The following is an 18946-nucleotide window of genomic DNA, read 5'->3' on the forward strand; positions in this document are numbered from 1 at the left end:
GGCTGCCCAGCCCCACCCCTACAGATCCCCAGGTGTCCCCCTTCCCACCAGGCAAGTCCACCGGTCTGAACCTGGACTCCCTCATCTGCAAAAAACGGGAGGGCTGGGTGTTCTCGGCCTGCCAGGTGTACAGTTCCGAGGCTTGGAAGGATCTGTGTGGCTGCCTCCAAAGGCTGCCTCAGGGCCGCACACTGAGAGGAGCTGGCGCAGCTCAGATGCAGGGACCCTAAGATGGCCGAGGACATCACCGTACTTGTGCACTGACTTCCACAGAGGTCCCACATTCTCCTTCCATTTAGGAAAGGACAGAATGGTCCTCCCAGGTTACAAGAGGCTAAGCAATGGCACCATTGTACCCATCCTGGGTGGTGGAAGAGAACATGGGCTTCTGTTTCCTGGGACACCCACAGCCCAAGCAGCCCATTTGAGCACCAGCACAACCATTGGCAGTGGGGGGGGGGGCTGTCAGAAAGCTTGGAGGAGCTGCTCTTCAGTAGGGGTGGAAGCAGGGTGCCCACTGCCTGGCTGGCACACAGAAGCACAGGTAAGAAAGCCTCAGGGGAGGGCCTTGCACCCAAAGGCTGATCCCTTCCCCAATATGGGGGTGGGGAAGAGGCTAGAAGGCAAGAAGGTCCAGGCCATGGGCCATCATCACCTCTGGAAAAGCATGGAAGGAAAGACACATTCCGCTGTCTCTTTATGACAGACCCAGAACGGAGGCCCAAACAGGCCACTATACCTCCCAGCTGACATTCACTTTTTTTTTTGTCGGTTGTGGGGCTTGAACTCTGGGCCTGGGTGCTGTCCCTGAGCTCTTCAGCTCAAGGCGAGCACTCTACCACTTGAGCCACAGCACCACTTCTGGTTTTCTGGTGGTTTATTGGAGATAAGAGTTTCACAGGGGCTGGGAAGGTGGCTCAGTGGTAGAGTGCTTGCCTTGCATGCATAAGGCACTGGGTTCGATTCCTCAGCACCACATAAGCAGAAAAAAGCTGGAAGTGGCGCTGTGGCTCAAGTGCTAGCCTTGAGCTGAAGAGCTGAGGGACAGGGCCCAGGCCCAGAGTTCAGGCACCATGACTGGCAAAAAAAAAAAAAAAGAGTTCCACAGACTTTCCTGCCTGGGTTGGCTTTGAACGGTGACCCTCAGATCTCAGCCTCCTGGGTAGCTAGGATTACAGGCGTGAGCCACCAGCACCCGGCCACTTTTTTTTTTTTACTCTGCACAAACCTCTGGCACTGGGGAAGACCAAGGAAGATACAGCTCAAAGAAATTAGATAAGCCCTCTGGTACCAAGACTCGGAATCTAGAAAGTTCAAATCTAGAACTTTCTGACTAATGCCCTACGTTCTTTTCACTAAACTATCCCTTCTCTCTGCAAACTGAAGAATGTTCCAGAGTGCATGAGGTAGAATTATTTACACCATAGTGAAGTAGGGAGGAAGGAGGGACCAAGATACTGTTGACCCACACCAGCACCTCTCCCTGAGAACTCCCAGCAGGCTGGGGCCTGCATGCTACATGAGCCAGGCCACCCCAACAGCCCTCACCCTCACAAGATCACGCTCCTTCCTGCATTCCTGAGCAGCAAAAGCTACACCTCACTCAAAACCCAGCTCCTACACCTCACTCAAAACCCAGCTCTGTGTGCCCCCCATCTCCACAGGCACCCTAGAGAGGTGGGTTATTTACCTGAGGCATCCCATAGATAAAGAGCGGGGCCCTCCAGCACAGAACTAGATTGAATTAGCTGTTTCCTTATCCACTACTTCCCAGCCTCTGGCTACATTCCAGTCCCTAACCTTCTCTCTGGGACTGAGATGGTAAAGGGCATACCTAGCTTATACAGCCCCGGCTGAGCAAGGCACTACTGTGATCACCCCCATCTCATAGATGAGCACACCGACACCCACCAAACTTGCACAATTTCTCCCAGTCTAGCTACCGAGGATGCCTGTCCATGCTAGCATTCTATCATCCCCATGGCTCCCGGGTTGCTAGCACAATGGCTGGCACAGTGAAGGTCTGTTATGTAAACGTCAAGAGGGAGGAAGGTGTCACCCTACTCCATCTACCTCCAGCCCCAAGTCCCATGTGGGATCCTTGGGAATCCATGTGGAATGCCTAGGTCCTGGTTCCTGACCCTCGGCACCCTGTCCTTCCCCAGAGTGCCAGGTACTCTTCCCAGCCACTTTGGCCTTGGATGCCCTAGAGGGATGAATGATCTTGGTATCTTCCCAGCGGGGAAACTAAGACCCTTGGAATGTTTAAGGGGGGAGAGGGGGATTTGTGCAAAGGTAGATCCCTGAGATCCCCGCCCCCCCCCTCTCTCTCTCACACACAGAAGGAATCAGCAAGACAGCACCCAGCTGACCAGGTCACTAGGCCCTGGGTGGGGCCTAAGTCTTAGAAGAGGGGGCTGCCTCAAGGCTGGAGAGGTAGAGACAAGAGGTCCTTTGTGTCTGTGTAGCTCCTGAGACACCTGTTCTCCCCTCCAGCCTGCCTGCTTAGCCAAGGCCACCCTCCCCTGTGTGAGCCTGTGTGCGACCTTGTTTATCCTGCCGCTCAAGCAGGCCAGGCAGCTTGTACCCAGCATGGAGCTCTGCGGCCCCTGCCAGCACCTGCCTGATCCTGGCAGCCCCAGAGGCTGAGGCCAAACACAATCATCCTGCTGTTGACACAGTTGTTAAGTTTCAGGAGAGTAGGGAGGGATGGGAGAGGAGAGAAGCAGGAAGGCATTTTGTACCAGCCTGGCTAATTTTTCCACTGATCCCAAGTAATTGTGCACCCCACACCCCCACTCTACCTACTCCTCCCTGCCTGGGAGACTCTGCATTCTTGTCCCTTACAGCCCCCTGGAACCACAGGCAGCAACCCCTCACCAAACACCAATCATATCTGCATATAGCAGAACACACCCCGTGCTGACAGCAGCTCCTAGCTGGGCAAGGTCTCCCACTGCCAGGAGTCCTGGCCACCTGGGCTGCAATCGCCCACCACTCACGCTACAGTCATGATGTTGTAAACAGGGTCCTGGGTGAGAGACAGAACCATCTGTCTTGGAGAGGCAGCTGGGTCCCTGGGAGATGTGTCAGGGCCAGGCTTTGCTATCTTCTCTTCCTCCTGCCTGCCTAAAATGGGTTGTGCTCCCCAAGGCCCCTGCACTTGTCTCTTGCTGATCATCATCGTATCCCTAGCTTCCCTCAAGCTGGAAAAGGGCTTATGCAAAGTGGTAAGATCCCAGGCTATGCTAGCAGCCCCCCACACACACACCCTCCAGGCCCAAGTACCCATACTTCCAATATCCACCCCAATCCCCTTTTAAAATCACCTTTAGGTTGTCAAGACCCAGTGTCTGGTTAAAAATGCAAAGGGTTAATGTGCTTCTGGAATTACCAGCCAATCTGTCACCAGCCAATGAAACTAGATTTCAGACTAGACAGCTCCAAAGAGCTAGAGCCCAAAGAGCAGGAACCCTGAAGGACAGGAGAGTTCTGATGCCCCTAGAAGGAGAAGACAGGATACAGAGCCCTCAGGGATTGAGGAACAGAAAAGGACCTGAAAGTGGTGGCTATTGGACAAAGGAGGAACCCTCCTTCGCTTCCCATTTGCCCTCTTTTTGAGAGGCCCGCCCATCTAAGTACTCTAATCCAATCCGCCTTGACTGGGGAATCAGGAGTCATCTCTACACTTGGATTGGGTCAGAACTCTACAGATCCTCTCTAACCTGCCAAACACACTCACTCACCATTCTGGTGAGGAATATGGATTTGATGACTGAAAAACTTGGTAAAACTGAAGGGGAAACTTAATTTACGACATGAAAACCACAGGCTCCTGAGGCTTCCAGTTCCAATAGGTCCAGTGAGTGTGTATAGTTATGCAAGACTGTGCACTGCACAAGCTTCATTCACCTAGAAATGTATACACAGTGTTAACGGTTGTGTGGCAGATCATGGTCCACTTCACCCTGTCTCTAACATGTATCTAAGACAGAAAGGCCCGCTGTGACCTACCTCTAGGTAAGGCCAGAATGGATACAGACCCCCTTATTCTCTGACCCCATTTCCTATCCTCTACATGCAGGTGCAACAGCAAACAGGGGGAGCTTCCCCTTCCACTTCTCCAGCCCTACCTGGGGAACCCCGCTTGACTCTCCATTGGCCTGCTCCTCTTGAGTGTGCAGCCAGCCAGGGGAGTGATGTTCCTCCACCCCGTAGATGGGATCAAAGCCCCCAATCTGCTTGGGGCCCCAGGAGCTCTGGAGGAGCTGCCACTCCTGCCAGTCACTCATCTCTTCCCTTCCTGATGTGACTCTAGTCCTGGCGGCCTCCCTGGCGTTCCCAGAGGCTACGTCTTTGAGGCAGAGGCCAGGGTGGATTGACATACTATCACGCCCCAGACCAGAGAAGACGTCTGGCCAGGGGATGGAAAGGCCTACCCTTGCAGGCTTTCCACAGTCCCTACTCAAGACCCTCCTTCACCCACCTGCTGAGCACCCCACAGAACAGGGACCACTGGCTGACAGCCAGCCCCTCCCTAACAACCTTGAATTCTCTCATCCTCCCCACAATGCCCCATCTCTCAAGGGGCAGGTGCAGAACAGAAGCCTTCTAGCCATGCTGATCTACCCCAGGCTGCTCCACAGGGCTGGAAACCCTCCTGCCCTAGGAGGCCCCCTTACTCCTAGTCTAGCCCTTTGGGGTGTCTTGGGAGTCCCTGACCAGTCTTACTCAGGGATCCCTTTGGCACTGCCATAGCCCCAATGCAGAGACCCCCTTCCTAGTGGCGGGGGCGGGGGGATGGAAGGGGGGTAGAAGAAGGTGTTATACCCCTAACTTTCCTACCCCCCCATTCCCACTTGGTCTTCCAAGGAAAAATGGATTCCTTTTGTGTTTGACTCTGGCAATCCTACTTAAGTGTTTTAAGTCCTTCTCCCTCTGATCACAGTGTAGCACACACTGATGTATTGCTCTGAGAAACCATAGAAATGGGAAAATAAATATGAGCCACTATTTTTAACAAGAAGTCAACAAAGGACATTGCCCTCCAGGGGCCACTGGAGCAGCTGGAGCTGGGAACGCCATTGCTGTTGCTGCTGCTGCTGCTGCTGCTGCTGCTGCTGCTGCTGCTTGCTGCTGCTGGCCCCAGAAGCCCGGCCTCGTCATGACTGGCCACCTAGCCTGGTTGGGGGCTTGGGAGGGCAGGCAGGAAATCCTCTTGTGCTAATGTCCACTTTTTCCAGTGGCCACACCTGGGCCAATGGCACCTGTCTGTGGCCCTGCAGAGTGCAGGCCCTGGGGGGAGGGGCTTCCCTGCCACTCGGTAGGGGGTGAGGGCGGGGCCGGCTGCAACCTGGTCTCACCCAGTCCCGTTCCACAGGCTGCACATTCCTTTCTGCAGCCTACCACCGGAGGCCGGGATGGGGGGGGGGGTAAGGAGGGGGAGGGAAAACAGTCTGGTCTCTGGGGGAGGATCCCCCAGGGAGCTCCAGACCAAGCCATCAGCGGATGCGTGCCAGGAGAGGTAGCCCAGCCCCTCTCCCCCCTCAAGCCAAACCACTGAAACCCTACCTTGGACATGTCCCCAAAAGACTCAGGGGGACAATGGGGGGAGGGTTAACACTTAATACCCAATCCTGTCCCCAACCCCAAGGGCAGCTTAAGAGGCTTCCTGCCAAGGTCATTTAAATGCTAAGGCCATGTGGGGAGGGGGGAGGAATCTGACTTGCTGCTCCCGTGAGGGGAGAATTCCATTTTTGATGGCATCCCTGGGTCTTGACAGCTTCCCAGAGGAACCGAAAAGGGGGGGGGGGGGGGAGGGGAGGGAAGGAGTGTGAGTTAGAAAAAGAAGGTGGCGGGCACTGGGCACCGGTGGCTCATGCCTGTCATCCTAGCTACTGAGGATGATGGTTCAAAGCCAGCCCGAGCAGGAAAGTCTGTGGGACTCTTATCTCCAATAAACCACTAGAAAACTGGAAGTGGCACTATGGCTCAAGTGGTAGAGTGCTGGCCTTGAAGAGTGCAGGGACAGCGACCAAGCCAAGTTCAAGCCTCACGACCAACCAAAAAAAAAAAAAAAAAAGAAGGTGGCAGGCCAAGTTACCGGTGTCTCCCACTTGTAATTCCAGCTGCTCAGGAGGCTGAGAGCTGAGGATTGTGGTTTGAAGCCAGCCCAGGCAGGAAAGTCCAAGAGACTCTTATCTCTAATCAACCACCAAAAAAGCCAGAAGTAGAGCTGTGCCTCAAGCAGAGGGCTAGCCTTAGGCAAAACAGCTCAGGGACGCAGAGCCTAGACTCTGAATTCAACACCATCACCAACAACAGTTCCTACTTCTTCCCTCCCCATACACACCCCTCCCCAATCCTCAACATCTGGGTACAACATCGCTCCCCTCCCAGCTTGCCTCCAGTGCACACTTGATGCAGTGATGCCAGACCTCACTTAGTGCCTGCGGGGCCCTGCCTGACCTGTTGGTTGGCTCATGATGACCAGGACAAGGAAATCCGGCCCCTTTGTCTCCTCCTCCCCTCAACAGCCTCTAGGTCCCACCTCTGGGATATGCAGGTCTTCCCTACTCTTCCTCAGTGGCCAGGAAATTTCCCAAAGAAGCAAGGCATGGAAGCAGGAGCCTTCCTGGAGGACCTCCTGCCAACTGCTGCGCCAAGAGAGCCAAGAACGCAGCGTGCAGGGTGCCGCGAGGTCGCTGCGAGGTTCTAGTGGGGGACAGGCAGAATGGGCAGAAATCACTCACTGGGAGGGGGGCTGTTTATCACATGAGGGTCTCTGTCACATGGGAGCCACAGAGCAGGGGTGGTCCGTGGACAGAACAGGCAGGAGCTCTGCTCTTAGGAGGAAAGACCCTCACCACCATTGTGAAGAAACACATTTGCATCTTACAGGAAATGACCAGAGAGGCTTGAGAAGGACGAAGGTGGCCTTGTGGGCCTGGGCTGGCTGGCGGCAAATCTCCTAGCCCTGGGCTCCCAAGTTCTAAGAAAAGGGGGACAGGGGACAGTCCACAGGACTAGCATCCAGAGCATGCCTTCTGGCTTGGTTCTGGGTTCCAATGTAGTCACACAGGCACGGGGACAGCCACCTTGGCCGACAGAGCCCTGCTCTAGGAAGGGTGAGGATCACAGGGAGTTCAGGCAGGAGCCAGCCCTCTTAAGCAAACACCAAGCACAAAAACAACTCTCATTCAAAACACGATCTGCTGCGTGAAGGGCCGGCCCTCCCTCCTAGCACAGAGTCCTTTTCAAACACTCAGTGTCGCCCGAGTATGCCAGGGGAGGAGGCACTGAGCGCAACAGCCTTCGAGTCCACTTTTTCTGGTGGTGTCCACTTCCTGGAGACTTGCGCAGAAACAGCCCTCCAAGGGCCATCTCCAGCCACGCTCCCAGAGAGGAGAAAACCTAGGTAGAAAACCTTAAAGGGGGGCTGGGAAGGTGGCTCAGTGGTAGAGCACTTGCCTTGCATGCCTGAGGCCCTGGGTTCGATTCCTCAGCACCACATAAGCAAAAAGAAAAAAAAGCCGGAAGTGGCGCTATGGCTCAAGTGGTAGAGCGCTAGCCTTGAGCTGAAGAGCTGAGGGACAGCGCCCAGGCCCAGAGTCGTGGGACTGGACCCGAAAAAAAAAAGAAAGAAAGAAAGAAAAGAAAACCTTGAAGGGTCAGCCCTTCAAGGACAAGAACACTTGAGTCCCCTGGAAGGCTAGAACTAGCTCAGGCCAGCACCTGCCTGGCAGCAGCCCTGCCCAAAGCCCTCGCCATCCAGTGTGGCTGCAGCCAAAGCTTCTCAAGGACTGACCGGCATTCCTACATGTATGGAGGGGGGGCGCACACACATGCATGTGCTCAGGGCCTGGGTGCTCATCCTAAGCTTTTGAGGTTTGTTGGTTTGGGGTTTTTTTGGTCGGTCATGGGGCTTGAACTCTGGGCCTGGGCTCTATCCTTCAGCTCTTCAGCTCAAGGTAAGCACTCTACTACTTGAGCCACACCGCCACTTCTGGTTTTCTGGTAATTTATTGGAGATAAGAGTTTCACTGACTTTCCTGCCTGGGCTGTCTTTGAACCACAATCCCAGCCTTCTGAGTAGCTAGGATTACAGGCCTGGCCACCCATGGCTGGCTTCCTTAGTTTTAGTTTTGGGTTTTGTGGTTGTTGTTTTGCTCAAGGGCAGCTTGTTAGTAGTTAATTGAAGACAAGTCTCACAGACTTTCCTGCTCCTGCTGCCTTTGGGCCTCCATCCTCAAATCTGTCTCCTGAGTAGCTATGATTACAGGTATGAGCCGCCAGCACCCAGCATTTGCTCCCTTTCAAGCTAGAAGCTACTTAGTATCTCAATACGCCTTTTTTTTTTTTTCCATTTATAAATGTAATTCCTGGTCACTATAAAAGATAGGAAAAAATCAACAGATTTTTTTTTGGGGGGTGGGGGGAGGTTGGTCGTGGAGCCTGAATGCTGTCCCTAAGCTCTTCAGCTCAAGGCTAGTGCTCTACCACTGGAGCCTCATCCCTACTTCCGGCCTTTTCTGCTTATGTGGTGCCGAGGAATGGAACCCAGGGCCTCATGCTTGCAAGGCAAGCACTCTACCCCTGAGCCACCTTCCCAGCCCCAAGATTTTTAATAAAATAAAAACATCCATATGCCTAGGATCCCAAGTTAACCTCTGAACACACTGATGCACCCTGGTAGTTTTCCATCTATAAATGTGTGCTAGCCAGGCATGTGTATACATGCACTACCTTTACTAACTTGATACTTACACTATATAGTTTTATGTCCTGTTTTTTTTCCCCTTTCTTCTTATAGACAGTTTCCAGTTTATAAGCTATTCTTTGTTAAGCACACTTGGGGGGGTTGTTGTTGTTATTTATTTATTTAAGGACCTTTAAGAGCTCTGCTACTTGAGCCACAGCCTCATTTGGGGGCTTTGGTCTAGTCTATTCATACATGTGGATACTCAATTCAGAAAGGACAAAACGGAGAAACAATCTTTTCTCTCTTGGCTACCACTTTCCTTCCCTGGGCCAACAATGATTATATACCAAGTAATTTTTTTCCCTAAGTTTTAGCAAGAATTTAGTGTCATGAAGATAAAGTTGGGAGAAATAAAGGGAAAAAGGGAAGAAAACAAACAAATAAACAAACCAGGGCACCCATGACTCACAGTCAGAAGGCTGCGATCTGAAGATCTAGGTTCAAAGCTAGTCCAGGGCAGCAGAGTCTTGAGATTCCTATCTCTAGTTAACAAAATGTCAGAAGTGGAGGTATGCCTCAAGTGGTAGAGAGCCTCAGCCTTGTGCTGATAATCAAGCTAAGCCAGAGCAAGAGGCCTTTCAAGTGCCCGTTAAGACTTTTAAAAAGAAAAAAAAAAAAAAAAACCACAAATCAGACCTTTTCACTGTTGGCTCTCCAGCACCCTGATCAAACCATCCAAGCTCCAGACACGGAAAGTCCTCCTGAGCCTCCATCAGGCCTCTCCCCACCAGCTGCCCTCCCATCCTCCTTCCATGACAGCCTCTCCCCTCCAGCCAGGCTGCAGTTTGCTTCATCCAGCCTGAGGGAAAGGTTTCTTCCTACTGGTCCCCTCGGCCCAGTCCTCCAGTCTGTAAGCAGCTGCTTCTTTCTGTCTTAGGCCTAAGCCCTCAGCTTTCCCCTTCCCTAGGGGGCCTTTGTTGGCCTCCCAGCCCCCTCCCCCATCCACTGTAGCCCATCACCCAAGTACCACTTCTGTCATGCGTCACGGTGATGTCCTGGCCCTTCACCTGTCCTCAGAAGGAAGACGCTACCTTCTGGGCAGGCTACCTGTCTTGTTCCACCCCTTCATTAACTGCCCAACACAGAGCCTGGCACGTAATAGGCACATTCCCTTAAGAAACTTCTGACAAAGGAATGAAGCTGGATGCCTTTGATGCTGACTCTCATCATTGAAAACTGCACACGTGTGGGATCTCCCAGCACCAAGGGAGTGTCAACAACGCTCTGGCCATCCTCCCCCGGCTGGCGAGGGTTAGAAGGTCAGAGAAGGACCCAAGGCAGGGGCTGGACAGCGGCCATCAGCTTTCCCTCCTCCAGCCTCCACTCATGCCTCCCTTGTGCTATGCAGAGATCAGAACCAGACCTGGACCTTGCTTCTAACCTAAACTCCTGAAAAATCCTCCAACTTCTAGTACAAAGTTGGGGTTGACACTTTGAGCTCTTGCTTATCCAAGTCCTCCAACCAGAGTGCAGTGCAGCTGGGCCAGTCCGGATCCCCAAGAGAGCACCGACAGCAGGAAATACAGACAGCCCCCAAGAAGCACAGCTCCTCCAGGGGCAGCCTGGACCATCCCACCTGACTCTTTCCCCGGAGCCCCACACCTGGGCTCCTCTCCCTTGGAAACTCTTCCAGCCCCAGAGACACAAATGCCCATCCAATCCTGAGCCAGCAGCCTGGGTGGGAAGGCCCAGGGGAGGTCTCTTTGGAGTCACTTCCTTCCTGGGGTCCAATTTCCATAGATAGAACACAGCATGGGGCCAGGATTAATTTTTAAGAATGAAGAGGTGAATAAAATGTCTTATACAAAAATTGCGAAAGGGAGGGAGGGAGGGAGGAAGGCAGAGAAAACAACACTGGAGAAGATGGAATTACACAAGGAGCAAAAAGGTTATATTCAATCTGAGAAGTAAGAATCAAGAAAGGATGGAAGGGAGTGTGAACTCTCCCTCCCAGAAGTGAACTATTAAAATTGACTAAGTCACCAATCAAGCACCAGTGTCTCATGCCTGTAATCCTTTCTACTCAGGTTGCTGTGATCAGAGAATTACAGTTCAAAGCTAGCCCAGGCAGGCAGGTCCAAGAGTCTCTTACCTCTAATTAGCTAGCCAAAAGAACTGACAGTGTGGTCCAAGTGGTAAGGACCAACCTTGAGTGAAAAAAAGCTAAGGGAGAGTACCAGGCCAGGCCTAGTCTTGAGACAAAATAATAAGACTAAGAGGATATAACTTATCTCAAAGGGCTGGGCTCTGTGACACGGTCACCTAAATAATAATGACAGGCTGGCAGTGTAGCTCAGTGATAGACACTTGACTAGCATGCCACTAGGCCCTGGGTTCAGTCTTAGCATGATGAGACAGTAACTTGTTTGCATGTTTGTTGGAGCTGGGGGTGGAATTCACTCACCACTTCCTACACGTAGGGCAAGCGAACAGCTAACATTTACCTGGCACTTTACTCGGCGCCACACACTGCTTCGAACTCCACTTAATCAACCAAGCCTTTTCACCAAGACCACCCCATGAGGTGGGTACTGCTTGTATTTAACCCCATTTTACAGATCAGGAAACTGAAACTTAGGATTGGGTTAAGCCGCCCCCAAGGTGGGAATCCTTAAGAGATCGAGCTCCACTTCTCTTTTCTCCAAGGTCCAAAAAAATTGGGGGTGGGAGTGTCCCCCAAACCTCCTAGAAATTGGTGCCTTCCAAACCAGCATCCTTCAAACAGTCACTGTATACCAGTTTTAAAGATGGGTGCATAGAAATCCGCTCAAAGTTTCCATGGGGAGGGAGAAGGGAATGATCAGTAAATGTAAGGAACTTGCCCAAACTCTCAGTGCCCCGCTGGGTCCCTTTAGGACCCAAAGGGCCGAGATCCCTGTCTACAGCGGCACTGGCTGAAGCGACCAGCCGAGGGCAGGGTCGGTGGAACCCCACCCCGAGCCGCAGCAGCATCTTCTCTAGCTGTCCTTGGCCAAACCCCGTCTTCACCAGCCCCAGCGCCCAGGCGCCCGGCCCGGAAATTCCCACAGAGCTAAAGCAAACGTCCCAGGAAAACTCCTCGGCTTCCTCCCAGCCCCGGTCACGGAGGCGGCTGCCAACCGCGCCGCCGGAGTCCTTGCAGCTGCCGCGGGCCCTCCGGGGGCGGGGGCCGCCGCTCGGGTGCTCGGGGGTCCTTCCCCCCCTCCCGGCAAGGTCCAGGGCTGAAGTTCAAAATCCACTTCCCGCCCAGGCCGAGGCTCCGGGGAACCCCACGCTGCTGCTCCCCCGGCCCCCGTTCAAGTACTGGGGCTCCTCCGGCCCGAACAGCCAGCGCGTAGCCGGGCGTTCGCCCCGGCCCCCGAAGGCGCGCCGGGGGACCCCGAGCGGCCCCGGCCGGCGGGCGCGCGCGCGCGCACACGCACGCACACACACACACACAGGCACACGTGTGTGTGTGCGTGTGCCTCTGTGTGTGTGTGTTTACGCGGAACGCGCGGGGTGGGAAAACAATGGCGAGCCGCTGGAAAAGAGCGACCACCCCACACACACACCCGCGTCTCCCTAGCCCTAGGCGCAATTTACTTCTGCAAGGAAATAGGGGTGCGAAGACGCCCCGCCGACACCCCGGGGCGGGCGGAGGGGTCGGGGTGGGGGGAGCGGGCCGCGGTGGGGGTGGGGGACACCGGAGCGGCGCCCGCACTAAACAAACAGGAGGCGGCGCCCGGCCGGTCCGCCGGGAGGAACCGACCTGGAGGAGCGGTGGGAAGGGGTGCGTGACGCGCCCCCCGGCATCGCACACGCCCAGGGCCCCGAGCGATCGGCGGGCGGCCCGGCCCCACGCCCGGCGCGCACACCCCGCCTCGGGCTTCCCGCTGGGAAATCCTCACGGGGCGCGCGGTCAGCGGGTGGGCAAGACCCGGTGCCCGGCCGGTAGGCGAGAAGCGGGCATGGTGGGGGGGTGCGCCCGCGGCCCCACGCGACCGCCCCGCTCCACGCCTCCCGGGTGGGGGCTCCACGCCGCTGCCGGCGCGGGGAGGGGTCGCGGAGGGTCGGCTTCTCGTAGCAAAACTTTGCCAAGGAGGGAAAGTAGGCGGCCGGGGAGCCGGCGTGCGCCCAGAGCCGTGGGGACGCGAGTGTCAAACTTCGGAGGGCCGGGGCGCGGGGCGCGCCCGGGGCGCGCAGGGAGGGGCGCACTTACTACTCAGCCAGGCGCTGGGCTCGGGCTCCGCGCTCTCGCTCCTCCTCCGGGCGCTCCTCGCGGCCGGCAGCCCGGGCTTCCCGCTCACATGCCCGGGGGGCCGCGGCGGGCCGTGCCGGGCAGGGGCGGCGGGGCCGGGAAGGGGGGCACGCCCCCCCCCGCCCTCGGCCGCGCGGCGCTCGGGACCCGCGGCCGCCGGGGATCCGCGCCCTACGCGGGGCCGCCGTCCCGGACGGCGAGCTGGGTTCCGGCGGGGCGGCGCCCTGGGCCGAGCCAGGCCGCGGTGCACTCTGCCCTCTGGCCCCGGGCTGCCGGCCGGCGCCCTGCCCGCCGCGCTCCGGCTCCCGGACTCGCCCGGACGCCGCGCCCGGCTCGGGCGGCTCGGCGCCTCCGCTCGGTCTCGAGTCTCGGCCTCCGGGGGTGGAGGGGCGATCGCTAACGCGCCGGCCTCAGAGCCGGGGCCGGCCGCCCGCGGGCCCCGGGCTGCAGAGGGGCCGCGCTCCGTGCGGCTCGGATCCGAGCCGGGACTGGAGCCGGGCGCTCGCTGCTCGCGGCTGCGAGGCGACTCGACAGGCTCGGAGGAGAAAGGGAGGGAGAGCGCGAGCGGGCTGGGGGAGGACGCGGGAGAGAGGGTGGGGAGATGCGAGAGGAGGGAGGGACACCGAGTTTCCTCCGCCCCCTGCCTGCGGACGCGGCCATCCAGGCATCCACGGCTGGAAACCTGTGTGGGGGAACGGGCGAGCCGAGGTTCCCAGGCTGCGGCGGGGGCGGCTGGAGCTGCACAGAAGAAAAAGAAGGTGGTTTCTGCCCAGGCCGATCGCCACGGTCAAGTCTCTCTCCTTTGTGCAAGATCTAAGAAGTTACCTGTTCAGCTCTCAGAACTCCGACCCCTCTCCACAGGAAGCCCGGGCTGGGGACGATGGCGGGGGGGGGGGGGGGGGGGAGGGAGGGAGGAGGGGGGAGCGGGAGGGGGGAGCGGGGGGTGGAGGGAGCGGGGAGAGTGTTGAAAAATCCCATTTGAGAACCTCCCTTAATAACCTGATCCCACCGGGGCGCTCCTGGCTCACCTGTAATCCCAGCTACTCATCGGAGGCTGATTCAGCTACGAGGGTCAGCGTTCAAAACCAGCCCAGGCAGGAAAAGTCCATGAGACTCCAGTTAACTCCCCAAAAGCCAAAAGTGAAAGTGTGGTTCAAATGGTAGAGTGCTAGCCTTGAGGAAAAACAAAACAACACAACAAGTAAGGAACAGCACCCAGGCCCTGAGTTCAAGCTCCGGTACCAGCACATCATTAATAAATAAATAACCTAATCCTCCCTGCAGCTAGACAGATTTCTGACGCTCTCTGGCCACTCTCTGTTCTGTACTTTTCAGTCGCTGGAACAAATCTTTCTTTTCCTTCTGCCATGGGAGGAAAGGGGGTGTTGGGAAGAATATGGAGAATAGAGTCCCTTGGGTTGGCATATTGATTCAAAGTCTAAAGCCAGGAGTGTGTGGCTCACACCTGTAATCCTTGCTCATCCGGAAGCTGATATCTGAAGATCTAGGTTAGAAGCCAGCCCAGGGCTAAGGAAAGTCTGTGAGACTCTTATCTCCAGTGAACTACAAAAGAGCCAGAAGTAGAGCTGAGGCTCAAGTGGTAGAGCCTTAGCCTAGAGCACAAAAGCTCAGAGACAGCGTGCAGGCCCTGAAAGCCAACCAGGACTGGCATAATAGTAGCAAATCTACAATATGCTAGCCAGCTAAGGTGCTGGGAATAGTGACCACTCTTCTGGGATTCCCATTTTGTGAAGGAGCCTTAGCTACCGTTCCAATAGTGGAAGAGTGCAGATTATTTATTCATTTGCTTCCCTGGGGCCCAGGGCTCACTGAGAGCCCTGGAGTATAAGGACTAGAATCAGAATATATCAGAAGAGTCGCTGTCGGAACTGGGTCCTGGAGGGGCCTGTGGGAATCCGTGGGCCAGGTGAAGGAATGACAGTTGTAGAATTGCAACTTAACCCCTTACTCACAGTGTGGGTGGCTGGCCTGTCTGCAGGTGAGGGTCAGCCAGGCTCATAAAGCCTTCTACGGACTGTGGATTTCATAATTCCCCACTGCCTTCCCTGGCTAACTCTTTTTATTCATCTTTTGGGTCTCAGCCTAGATATCTCAGTGTGTGTGCGTGTGTGTGCATGCATACCAGAAGTAGGACTTGAACTCAGCGCCTGGACTTTTTCACTCAAGGCTGGTGCTGTCTTTCTTGAAGGCTAAATCTGGGCCAGGTGGGGCTGGGAAGGTGGCTCAGTGGTAGAATGCTTGCCTCAAATGCCTGCATAAGACCCTGGGTTCGATTCCTCAGCACCACATAAGCAGAAAAAAGCCGGAAGTGCCGCTCAAGTGGTAGGGCGCTAGCCTTGAGCTGAAGAGCTGAGGGACAGCGCCCAGGCCCAGAGTTCAGCCACAACCAAAAACACAAAAACCTATTGTGAGTCCTTCCTGTATCTTTCCTTAGCTACAGGAATAGGAGAGGTGAGAGGCGAGTAGACTCTCTCCTCCCTCACCCTCTGTAGAGTCCCTCTTCATGGCACAGCACAGCCCCCTCTAATCCCTGCCAATATCCCTTAGGTATTGTCTAAGTATCTTTTTTTTTTTTTTTTGTCAGTCATGAGGCTTGAACTCTGGGCTTGAACGCTGTCCCTCAGCTCCTCAGCTCCAGACTAGCACGATACCACTTAAGCTACAGCACCACTTCCAATTTTCTGAGTGTTTTATTGGTGATAAGAGTCTCACGGACTTTCCTGCCCTGGCTGGCTTTGAACCGAGATCCTCAGACCTCAGCCTCCTGAGACCTTCAGACCTAGCCTCCTAGTTAGGATTACAGGTGTGAGCCACCGGTGCCTGGCATGCCTAAGTATCTTAATGATAGAGTACTGTCTTCCTTACCCTAAATTAGCCACTTTACAGGTGAGAAAAAAATGAAATGGAAGCCATTGTAAATGGAAGGAGAAAGTTATCTAACTAAAGATTCTAGATCTTTCTACCACCCCAGTTCCTGGGAACATTCAATCAGATTTATAGCACTTAGTTCAGTGATGGAGTGACTATGTCTCCATACTCTACGGGATTTCCTCTGGCCTGGGAATCGCTGTTTCTCAGCCTGCCTGGTTTACATTCCTTTCTCCACCTTTCTGGAGGTGGGTCGCCCCCAAAGACCCTGTCTGGCACCCATTTCCTCCTATCTCACCCTTTTCTCCCAGGTGAAATGTTACCTACCTCCACACTGCCAACTATCATGTGTAAAGGATTCCCAATTTTTGTACTTAAATCTGTCACACGGTTTATTGTACTGAGACTCTCAGAGCCAACCACACGCATAGTGTTTCGGCTGAACAGCCCAAACAGTATGTTGAAAACTGTTCTGAGCCCAGTGTTGTTGGCTCACGCCTATAATCCTAGCTACTTTGGAGATTGAGAGCTGAAGATTGTGGTTCAAAGCCAGCTTGGGCAGAAAAGTCTATGAGACTCTTCTCTCCAATGAAGCAGCAAAAAGCTGGAAGTGGAGTTGTAGCTCAAGTGGTAGAACACCAGACTTGAGCAAAGAAGCTAAGGGACAGCACTCAGGCCCTGAGTTCAAGCCCCAGTACCAGTGTACATAAGCATGTGTGTGTGTGTGTGTGTGTGTGTGTGCATTGAACCTTTAACTCTCACCTCAAGCCAGTTTCATTCTCGGCCGTCTTTTTTTCCCATCTCAGTGGTAGCTCTGCCTGTTCAGTGGCAAAGCAAACCTGCTGATCACCTGGGCTCTTCCTTTTCTATCCAATCAGGTGAGTGAGTGACTTTGCTCTGTCTCCAAAGCCTAATGCACACATTTCTCTGTCTTCACCCTCAGCAGGCCTCGTATTACTCCGCTGGACTCCCCAGCCCACTGCTTCTGAGAGCTGAGACCACTGCAGCCATTCCTCCACATAACCTCAACATTTGTTCTTGCACAGGAAGATAACATTGAAAACCTGTACAAAACTTCATTATTTGCTTCAGGAACTTTCTGAAAATCAATTTCTCTGAACAATATAGTGCTCAAATAGCCCCCTTCTTGGGACAATAGTTTGCTTAACGGGGTGAACCACTCGCTTATCAAACAATTGTTTGTTTTCCAAGACTTTCCCCTTGCTTTGTCTTCCAGTCCTCAATAATTGTATCACAAGTTTTGCCCAATCCCAATCTGGTCCCCACATGGAAAGATCTTGCCTGAGGCCAGACTTCAAACCCTGTAAAATATCTCCTCACCTTAGCTGGGCGCTGGTGGCTCACGCCTGTAATCCTAGCTACTCAGGAGGCTGAGATCTGAGGATCGTGGTTCAAAGCCAGCCCGGGCAGGAGAGACCGTGAGACTCCTATCTCCAATAAATCACCAGAAAACCGGAAGTGGCGCTGTAGCTCAAGTGGTAGAGTGCTCGCCTTGAGCTGAAGAGCTGAGGGACAGCGCCCAGGCCCAGAGTTCAAGCCCCATGACCGACAAAAAAAAAAAAAAAAAAAAAAAAAATCTCCTCACCTGGAAAGTGTTTTCCCAAACTCTTGCTCTTCCCAGAGTGGGCTCCTTTTCATACTCTGGTCCCCCCAGAATTCTTCCTTTTTATCTTTACTTTTCCCTCCATCTAAAACCAACCTCTGCCTCTGTTCTACTTTTTCTTTTGTGCTAGGTTTGAACTCAGGGCTCGGGTACTGTCCCCCTAGCTCAAGGCTAGCACTCTTGTCACTTGAACCACATTTCCATTTCTGGATTTTGGCTGCTTAATTGGAAATAAGAGTCTCACAGACTTTCCTGCCTGGGCTGGCTTCCAACTGTGATCCTTAGATCTCAGCCTCCTGAGTGGCTAGGATTACAGGTGTGAGCGTTATTTTCTTTCTTAGTTCACTTCCTTTGTAGCTCTTCCCACAAATTTTCCTGCTCCCCTTTACACTGTAAGAGCTCCATGAGGGGCTGGGAAGGTGGCTCAGTGGTAGAGTGCTTGCCTTGCATGCCAGAGGCCCTGGGTTCGATTCCTCAGCACCACATAAGCAAAAAGAAAAAAAAGCCAGAAGTGGCGCTGTGGCTCAAGTGGTAGAGCGCTAGCCTTGAGCTGAAGAGCTGAGGGACAGCACCCAGGCCCAGAGTTCAGGCCCCATGACTGGACCCAAAAAAAAAAGAGCTCCATGAGGTAGGGACCATGTCTGGTCCTCCATTTAATTTCCAGAACCCATGCTGAAAACTAGTTGCTGGAGGGATGACTGGGACTGGCTTCAGGGAACGGGTCTCCGGTGTGTTTTGAATGTGGTCATAGCATCTCTTCAGATGCTAGTGGGGCTGGGGTGTCTAAGTAGGCGGGTTCCTTGCGGTGCCCTTTATCTTCCAAGGTTAGAGACAAGGTGCTATAAGCAAATACCCCGAGAGAAGTGATCAAAGGATTAACTTCAGAGGGTGGTGTGAATTGCCTTCCTTAGTCTGGGCTGGGCAGGGCCAGGAGAGAAAGCTAAGAGACAGAAAGTGAATGAGGAGGAGGGAGGAGGGAGGGGTGCTGGGAAATCCTAGCTTCTACCTTGGTCTGTTGTGCTTGCCTCTCCAACTGCCAACACCTGAAGCTCCAGAGAATCACATTCTCATGGAGTTTAGAGGGAGAGGTTTACAGCCTGGATCAGCTCAGGCTAGGCCTAGTGTAGTGGAGTTTATCCAGAACCAGCCCTTCACCCTCCTGACCAAGCAAGTGCTTTTCTACCTACAGAAAGCCAGAGAGAAGAGTCATGGATGCTCAGCACCTCTGAGCCTGGCACCATAGTGTCTCCCAGAAGGATGACTTTTATAGGCCATATTGCCTCTGGCTAACCAAGGTGGCTTCTTCCCTGTTCTGCTCAGGTTGTTCCTGAGAACCAGAGTCAGGTATAAAGCTAAGAAATAAATAAAAAAGAGTAACTAGCAGGGCGCTGGTGTCTCCCCCTGTCATCCTAGCTACTCAGGAGGCTGAGAGCTGAGGATCACAGTTAGAAGCCAG

The 18946-nt window shown here is 54.3% G+C and overlaps 1 protein-coding gene across 8 annotated transcripts in view; it reads right to left on the reverse strand.

Annotated features, from left to right (window-relative positions):
* Sox13 (SRY-box transcription factor 13) overlaps positions 1 to 13503 on the reverse strand; it is a 52470-nt gene extending 38967 nt beyond the window's left edge. For 3 of the 8 annotated variants that reach the window (XM_070041757.1, XM_070041758.1, XM_070041755.1), the window contains exon 1: positions 12939 to 13502. The gene's annotated coding sequence lies outside the window, so the exon portion shown is untranslated. Of the gene's footprint in view, positions 1 to 12938 lie in introns of all 8 variants that reach the window. The other 5 variants (XM_070041762.1, XM_070041763.1, XM_070041764.1 and 2 more) reach the window with 2 other exon arrangements.
* Positions 13504 to 18946: the final 5443 nt, after the last annotated feature.

This window comes from Dipodomys merriami, unplaced genomic scaffold, assembly GCF_024711535.1.
Source record: "Dipodomys merriami isolate MVZ:Mamm:240054 unplaced genomic scaffold, mDipMer1.0.p SCAF_31, whole genome shotgun sequence".
NCBI classification, from domain to species: domain Eukaryota; kingdom Metazoa; phylum Chordata; class Mammalia; order Rodentia; family Heteromyidae; genus Dipodomys; species Dipodomys merriami.